The following is a 9576-nucleotide window of genomic DNA, read 5'->3' as shown; positions in this document are numbered from 1 at the left end:
GCCATTTTCAGGGGTTGTACTTTAGCAAACTCCTCCTAGAGATTTATTCAGATCAACACCAAACTTGGTCAGTTAAATCTTAAGGCCTTTGAGATGTTAAATGGTGAATATCTTGAGGTTTCGTTAAAGGGCGTGTCCATGGTGGCCTGACAAATTTCGATGTTTCGCCATGAAAAGGAAGTTGCTGTAACTCAGACATACAATGTCCAATCTGCCCCAAACTTCACATGTTAGATAAGACTTCTGCCCTTAACAGATCTACATGCCTATTTTCAGTTATAGTCATAGCGCCACCTGCTGGCAACAGGAAGTGACATGTTTTAGGCTGCGACAAACTACTCCTAGAATTTTTTTGAGATTAAAGTATTTTTTGTAGTCAGTCTAATCTAAAGGCCTGTGCAATGTTAACTTGTGGAGATCTTGAGTTTTTGTTAAAGGGCGTGTCCATGGCGCCATGACAAATTTTGATGTCTCGCCACAGTAAGAGAAGTTGTTGGAACTCAGGCATAATTTGTTCAGTCTTCCCCAAACCTCACATGTTCGATAAGAGTCCTGCCCTAAACACATTTGAAGGCCAATATTCCATTATAATGAGAACACCACCTGCTGGCAACAGGAAGATTGGCACATATATGGAGTAAACTTTGATATATTCCACTTATATTTATGAGTTTAAATGCATATTTCTCATCGTTCACCTAATTAATAAAGCCACTCGCTGGCGGTGAGCCCGGGTGCGAGGGCCCGTTCATCGCTGCTTGCAGCTTTAATTATTTTTATTTTTAGCTGAAAAGACATAAAGGCAGTCAGCCCAGTGGTGTTTCTGGAGAGGGATTCCTTCAGAAATGGAGAAGACAGAAAGCTGTGGAGGCAGATATATGCAGCAGTAAGTCTGTGATAGTTTGTCTCTTTTATCAAACATTCCTGCTGTTATAATTTGTACAGCATTTGTTGTTTCTTAAACTGTTGCACTGTCCAAATACCCACACTTGCCATCTTTGCACTTGACCACTTGATTACTTATTTGAAGTCTTTCCTGTATTTGGCCTAGTGTTCGAGTGAGCATGATAACCACAAGTGTGTGTCGAACTTTTCATGACCTGATGACTGTGTTTCCCAATCCTGATCCTGGAGAACCCCAGCACTGCACGGTTTTGGTGTCTCTCTTATCTGCCTTGGAGTCTTCACTGATGAGCTGATGAGTTGAATCAGGTGTGTTTGATCAGGGAGACATCTCAAATGTGCAGTGTTGGGGTTCTCCAGGACCAGGATTGGGAGCCACTGCCTTATGGGACACTTATGTGTTTACAGAGATTTTTAATAACTAATTATCAATATTTCACATACTGTACATTGGACAGCTTCCCATGACCTCTTGTGAGATCTCGGCAAAAAGTCTGACGATTTATTCCAAAACATGATGCATGATGGGATACACTAAGCTTTGTATAGCGCTCCGGAGCAGTATTGGAGAGGTTTAGTGTGTGTTAAGGACGCTGTGCTTTGGCATTATTAAGACCGGGGACAGTCTCGTTCACACACTGTCACGTACACACACTCTCAAGTGGCCAAGACTGCAAGTGTGGGTATCTGGACAGGGTCAAAGTCTTAAAAATGATCCCTAAACACATCACAGTCTTAATAATCCAGTTTAACACTTGTATGATATTGTACAAGCCCCAGGACAGCCTCATCTGACACTATCAAAAGAATTCATATGACTATAGCTTGCTATTAATTACTTGCTTTCAATAATGGATGCATTTAACTTTTAATTATACAGCATCTTTACAGAGGTGTAATGTACAAGTTGCACGTAATTAATAATATTTCCTTCTTTCTGTCTTACAGGATTTTTTGCAGATAATCCTAATGCTGTTCTTCTTTTTCAGGTCTAAAATATCAAGCTCAACAGCTCACTCAAGAGCCAACCCTCACAAACCTTCCTAAAAACTAAAAGAGCTATTACTGAGTCTCAGCGAATCTTGCCATGATCAGCTCTTCCCAGGTACATTTGTTTAGAATATTTTTTTAAATCAACATTTACTCCTCAAATGCTTTGGTCTGAATCTTACTTTAAATTAACTTAATTATGTTTAATGAGCAATATTAATTGCACACAGAGTAAGTAGAGATTATCTCGTATCACAGAAGAGAAGGAAGACCAAGGAAATGATATGCTCAGGATGAGAAATGAAGACGGCCATCTTGAGCTCAAACAAACAGAAGTCTTCTGGTATGTGTGTATTGAAGCAATGCTGTGTTATACAACATTTTATGATGATCTCTCACAGAACTGGTCATGTCAGCCTTGATTTCTTTTTTTACTATTACAATTACAGCATGTTAGCAAAGTGTGACTGGACATTTTTAATATTATGTTTTTAAAAACACACCACCTGTTTTAAAAGTAGACAAGTATCATGAAATTGGTTTAGTTGATATAAACACCAATGTACATTATTTCATTGTTTTCTAAATGTTATTTTATAAATTGTGAATTGATAGTGGATTGGTTTGAAGCCAGGCCTTACACTGCACAGACTAAAACACATTTGTGAGAGAAGTCAGGAACTTTGGAGAAAGATTCTAGAGGAAGAAAACACATTTACTGCAACAATAGATGAATTCTAGAGTCTCTGAGAACTACACATGCTAATGCAGTCTCATGAGCAAGTCCTTTGCCTCTGTAACTTTTTCTTAATTCTTTAATTTTTATTGCAGTATTTTAATTTGTGCAGATGATCTCATCAGCCAAATGAGGGGTTTTGACCAAGTGATGCTCTTGAAAGGAGTGAAAGAAGAGGATGTGCTAAATTCTCTTCAGAGAAAAAGCTTCTCAAAAGGTCTCAAAACAGCTTGAAGAATGGTAAGTGTACAGTACTACAAGGGTCATAGTTGCTCACACTGCTAAAATCACACAGAACATAAGCTGAGCTCTCTGTCCATTAAACAACTTCATCTGGATTGTTTGTTTCACTTTGACCAGGTCTGGGATGTTAGGACTGAGAGATCCTCTGGCTGAGAACAAGCTACACCACATCAGTGCTGGATATCAGCCACAAACTGTTTCCAGACACGAGAGAAGAAGAACACGATGGGGAGATGAAACCAGTTTAGATGTGATGATGGGAATCATTATTTTCTGGAACAGTATCTCATGTCTTATATGTATCACATGATCTGTATCACAGTTGACTGGATGGGACTGTGTGACTTTTAAGGACATTTCATCACTCATCTGTGTGAACTGATTTATATATGAGGTTAATGTATTTTTGATGATAATTATTTTCATTGAATCTTATTCGTCTTGATGCTACTTTATCAACTTTATAGTCTATGCTTCAATAAAATGAAAATGGTGAATATTGTGTTCTGAAGATTCTTGGTAAATACATCATTTTACTAGGTAGGCTCATATGTGTTTATTTTAGACTTGGAAAAACTACATATTAATTATTGGGATTATTTTTTTATTTAAGACATAAACATTTTTGATCGGATTAATAACATCTGGGACATCAGTACACCAGAAAGTAATTTTTTTATATTTTAGTAACAAATATGCAATTTTTTTAGTGAAATAAAGGGAGTTACGAGATTAACTATTCTGCATTACAAGATGGTGCCATGGGCTTTATAGTTACAAACACTTGAGGGATAACTGAGAATGTATCAGGAATGATCAATGGGATCTTGTACTGCATTAAAACCAAGAGCACACACATGATGTCCAGCACATGAGGAGCAAGATACGGGGGTGAGGAGGACATTTTTACACTGATTTTTGCTAAATAGTTATATATATATATATATATATATATATATATATATATATATATATATATATATATATATATAAATTAATATTCTTAGCACTGCATGAATTTGTCCTTGTGTAATAGTGAAGTATCACAATGTGTATACATTGTCCTTGATTACTGCTTTACAGGTGGGGAATAGATAAAGGCAAGTTGTTGCAGGTTCATCCATTATATTTCTTGCCATATACTTCAAAAATCAAATAAATAATCTATTATTTTCATTATTAAATCATTTCTTTCTAATTTTTCAATGTTTCATCAGATGGCCTCACAATGTCCTGTCAAAAGGTATAATAGTCATGATGAATAGAATAGAAAACAGAGGACTGTGAAAACTGTCAGATATAAATGTGACTCAGCTCAGTTTGTTGTCCATGATGAGGAGAATACATATATGTAGGTTTTACTGCCCTTCTACCCCCAGGGGCCCAGTAGCACCCCCCGGAAGAGCCCAAAACTGTACATTTCAAATGGCTGTAAATCAGAGTCCAATTAACATATCAAAGAGAAAATGGGCAGGATTATTACTTATGCTATGCTGATAAAATAATGTTGAGCTCAGTTTTCAGAAATAAATGGAAAGCTGACATAAAGGCATTTTAAATATTGCTCACTGTAAAATACCACATTTCAGCCTGCCTCTCAAATATATCATAGAGGTTTGCACAATAAACATATTTAGATATCCAGTTTTCCTTAAAATAAATAATTTATTTTGTTTCGTTAATAAAAAGTTTTAAACTACATTACCCACAAGCCTCCGTCGTTCTATCTATGCAAAGGCAACACTAGGGGGCTGTTTTTTGTAGTTCATTGAAGTTATGCTTAGGGTTAGGATTAGGATCTCGCTAAAGATGTCATTTTTGTCAAGATAGCAACACTTCATTGTTGACTTAATATATTACTAATGTGATGATAGCAGCAAAACATACTTTTTTACATGATGCGCTGTTTAATATGGGTTAAAAGATAGTCCAACCACAGACTGTCCTGAAAATTCATAGCCAATGACATCAAAGCTGAGCAGCAGCGTCACACTTCCTTATCCATGTATGACCGACGTCTTTCGTTTTTCGGCTGAAGGGATAGATTCGGTTAACAATAGATTAAGCTTGCTACTTATTAGATTTGGTTTTATTAACGTCTTCACCTTCCTCCGTTGTACAGCTTGACAAACATTGGGCAATATTGATGTGCACATTCCCAGCAGTCGCAGTTGTATCCAACAGACATATTCCTCTATAATAAATATAAGACACATTTTTAAGATTTGTATTTTTTTTTTTTGACCAAAGACAAATATATTTACTAATCAAATGACGTGCTTCTAAAATTTACATTGTATATTACATTGTGTTTTAAAGTTAAAATTGTTCACATTTGTGTTTCTGTGATTTACCATTCTCTACCATTTGAACTCTAGGAATAAAAACTGAAATTATAAATGAATGAATGAATGAACAAATAAATACATAAAGCATAATAAACATGCATATTTTTGTAAGGATCTTCCATTATTTATTTATATGTCAAACTCATTTAAAGACAACATGCCCAAATTACTACACTGCATCCTCTGTCACCAAGCTCGTTTTTGCCACCATAAAGAATAAAAAGGCAGTTATGTTGTAAACATTAACTATTTTCAGTATGCAAATGAAAATGCTTTTATTAAAAAACAAAACAGTAAATACAGTATGTCTTTCAGAGAACACTGGAAAAAGTGTTGTGACCAAAATGTTATACAACACAATGTAAATGTTTCAAACTCACAAAAAAACACCATGAAGACATGCATGTCAAGTGTGCAATATATTTTTAATATGGAGCGCTTTTTTTAACTATTGTTTTCATCACTGGTTCTGTAATGTATTCATTATGAGCTTATAATTAAAACAAAGTTACATCTTCTGCAAAAATCAAACCACTGCAAAGTCTAATCACTGATCCAGGGACCATTTCTGTGTGTGTGGGTGATAAAGAGTAAACGAGGTGAGTCCTTGTGCATGATGGAGCTACAGCGTTATCCTCAAACAATCCTGTAAGACAGAAAGGAAGGAAATATTAAATTACATTCAACTTATACATTACACTGTGTTTTGTTTAGACCATAAAAGCAGCCTCTGTAAAAACTTGAGAGTGTGTGTACGTGACAGTGTGTGAACGAGACTGTCCCCGGTCTTAATAATGGCAAAGCACAGCGTCCTTAACACACACTAAACCTCTCCAATACTGCTCCGGAGCGCTATACAAAGCTTAGTGTATCCCATCATGCATCATGTTTTGGAATAAATCGTCAGACTTTTTGCCGAGATCTCACAAGAGGTCATGGGAAGCTGTCCAATGTACAGTATGTGAAATATTGATAATTAGTTATTAAAAATCTCTGTAAACACATAAGTGTCCCATAAGGCAGTGGCTCCCAATCCTGGTCCTGGAGAACCCCAACACTGCACATTTGAGATGTCTCCCTGATCAAACACACCTGATTCAACTCATCAGCTCATCAGTGAAGACTCCAAGGCAGATAAGAGAGACACCAAAACCGTGCAGTGCTGGGGTTCTCCAGGATCAGGATTGGGAAACACAGTCATCAGGTCATGAAAAGTTCGACACACACTTGTGGTTATCATGCTCACTCGAACACTAGGCCAAATACAGGAAAGACTTCAAATAAGTAATCAAGTGGTCAAGTGCAAAGATGGCAAGTGTGGGTATTTGGACAGTGCAACAGTTTAAGAAACAACAAATGCTGTACAAATTATAACAGCAGGAATGTTTGATAAAAGAGACAAACTATCACAGACTTACTGCTGCATATATCTGCCTCCACAGCTTTCTGTCTTCTCCATTTCTGAAGGACTCCCTCTCCAGAAACACCACTGGGCTGACTGCCTTTATGTCTTTTCAGCTAAAAATAAAAATAAAAATAATAAAATGGGGAGAGTAAATAAAATTGAATTATATAAAGAATGTTAATAATGATCTGTGAGCAAAATATTTAGATATAATAAATATATATAAATATATATATATATAAATATAAACTGATATGAATGAACTGCAAAATGGAAAAATACATGTTTTATTTATTTTTAATTTGATTTTTTTTGGGGGGGGATTTACATTAAAAGGTATTAAAAGCATGGTACAGAACATATGATTACTGTGATATCTGTCATATAAAAGCACATAAAAACACTAACATTACTGTGATACAAACATAGCTGGTTTGGTGATTATTGTATTGTTGTATTGATTATTAATATACCATAGTAAAACTACAGTTACAGTTACTAATGTCCTGTTTACTGTGTTTTAACTTCACATTTCATTTATTACTATTGTAAGTGTCGTGATTACCATGATTTTACTACAAATACAACTTACATCATTAATCCTGAAATTAATAATATAAAACTGTTCTAAGGTCCATGGCACGTCAGGTGACAGACAGAGTTTAATCAGACTAATTAGCAGCTGTGTTCATTTATTTAAACGCAATGAAACTCAAAGACAGCCGCAGATGACCGATATAATACAGCGATTAAACATATGGCACTAATTTGATTAATAAATAAGACAGAATACATTTTATAAAAGGCATTAAAAGAGCGTATTTACGACTACTCACCCAAACTGTGGAACTGATAGCAAGTATCGCGATGTGTGCTGAATGAGACTTCTTGAACGTGATTTCATAGCGATAAACATCTCATGTCCTCGTGTCAAATTCTGACGCCAAAAGTTTCCCATTGAAAGCAATGAAGGTCGTAGTGCTTCGATATTCGACGCCGAGAGGCACATTTGGCGTCATAAAAGTGACGCTAGGGGCGCTTGACCATGCTTCGGTTTTTGACGCCTTTGGAGTGAGAATGGGTTGTGTGCTAAACGGTCACAAAAACGTACCTCTTGCACATTTTTAAGCATTGTGGTTTAAAAACAAGTTATGTTAAGCCATTGAAATGCAATTAGCAGTGAAAGAGAACTCGTGAAGATGGTGTTCAAAGAGTGCAGAAGTATTGAACAGAGTTATTTTTAATAACACTTTATAGGACTTGAACGATTAAACACTTAAATACACAAACTGTGCAAAGCCATGATCATATTTTGCGCATGTTTTGCGCAGCTTGTCTTTGAACAACGAGTGTAGTAGTAAATGCTGCTCCATGTGAAATTGTGCAGGTGATGGAGATTTACAGCTGATTACTGAACCGGCTTTACTGACAAGATGCACATTAAATATCGTATGCGATTTATCATGCAGCCATATTAAATACACAAACTTGTATGTGTCAAAATGACTTTATTTGCAACTATACTAAAACAGTAATTTAGTTCTTAGGTGAAAGCAATCCGCTCAGAAAGTAAATTGGATCCGGGCAGCTCTTAAACTGACAGCAGTCTAATATTCCTGTCATTCATGTTAATCAAACCACAAAAGAGAGTAAATCCATACTAAATCACTTTCGTTTATACTGTACATGTGTTTACTTTATACAGTATGTAGCATTTCTTATTTGTTTGTTCTACTGTAGTTTATTTATTTTTTTAGGCTAGTATTAGTTTATGTTTAACACTGGACTTTAAGCAACTTGGGCTATGAGCTTCTTCACCCTTCCTCCAGACTCGAGGACCTTGGTTTCCAAATGAAATACAAAACTTACTCTCATCTGAAAAGAGGAGTTTGGACCACTGGGCAACAGTCCAGTTTCTCCTTCTCCTTAACCCAGGTAAGACACCTCTGACATTAAAATATGACACAAATGTCACTGTAAAGCCACTGTAACACATGACCTCCTGTGGCCTGTCAAATTAACTTTGAGTTGTGAGGCCGTCACTTTTGCAGTACAATAAACAAATAAAAAACAAAACAAATAAAAAACATTTTTTTCCCTCAAAATGGATTATAAGTTGTCACTGACAGCAATTGCAAACATGTGTAACTTATAAACTCTGAGCCATGCCTACTTGAACAATTATTTAGCAGCTGAACCATCCCTCACATCAGGGAATACGGCTTCTCAATCAGTCACACTTTGTATAGGTGCTATATGGCTCGTTTTACTGGCAACCACTTACTGGTGGGGTTTGTGCATTATTTTGGAGTCAGGTACCTCCATGACAGTTTTTATGTCTACAGAGGGAGAGATTTAGAGCCTGTATGGTCACACTGAATTAGAATCGATGACAGATGACACAAAGACAGATGTTAGTGCATCAGACATATATCTTGGCACTGACTTGCTGTTGAGTTGTTCATAAATCTACCGTAGGTTGCTGAAGACCACACACGAAACACTCTAATGGTCATGTGTTGGTCCTGTATTCATACACAAAAATACCTGTATATGTGGTCACCATTACATTAAATAGAAACACCTGACTATGACCTTGTGTAAAGGCTTTAATTTTATCTCATGTTCTCATAAGGTCTCTGTTCTAAAACAGTCAACTTTATGGCTACTGTCTACATCTGCATTTCCATTTAAAAGTAGCATTCTGATTGAAGTGAAATGTAATAAGTAACTGTTTTGTAACTCAGTGAATCATGCAAGTAGCTTTCTCAATGGGTAAGTTTAGTCACAATAGATTCCAGAAGAATTGAGATGTTGCTAATTACAGTCAGAAAATAGCATAAAAATCATAGTACAAAAAAATCATGCTTAGGAACAACATTTCTCTTGCTTTGTCTGCCATCTTTGAGGAACTTTAGGATTGATTTCCCCTGGAAATATGCAATGTTACT

General features: G+C 36.0%; 2 long non-coding RNA genes across 2 annotated transcripts; both read left to right on the top strand.

Moving 5' to 3' along the window:
- Positions 1-785: 785 nt before the first annotated feature.
- LOC127971477 (uncharacterized) lies at positions 786-2199 on the top strand. The gene is made up of 4 exons (XR_008156864.1): positions 786-886; positions 1052-1212; positions 1893-2008; positions 2152-2199. It is a non-coding gene; the product is annotated as an uncharacterized LOC127971477 (long non-coding RNA).
- A 541-nt stretch (positions 2200-2740) lies between these two features.
- On the top strand, positions 2741-3369 carry LOC127971478 (uncharacterized). Its single transcript, XR_008156865.1, has 2 exons — positions 2741-2869; positions 2990-3369. It is a non-coding gene; the product is annotated as an uncharacterized LOC127971478 (long non-coding RNA).
- The last annotated feature ends 6207 nt before the right edge of the window (positions 3370-9576 follow it).

Source organism: Carassius gibelio, chromosome B14 (assembly GCF_023724105.1).
Source record: "Carassius gibelio isolate Cgi1373 ecotype wild population from Czech Republic chromosome B14, carGib1.2-hapl.c, whole genome shotgun sequence".
In the NCBI taxonomy this organism is placed as follows: domain Eukaryota; kingdom Metazoa; phylum Chordata; class Actinopteri; order Cypriniformes; family Cyprinidae; genus Carassius; species Carassius gibelio.
The sequence above is the reverse complement of the archived record's forward strand: the minus strand, read 5'-3'. Positions and strand labels throughout refer to the sequence as shown.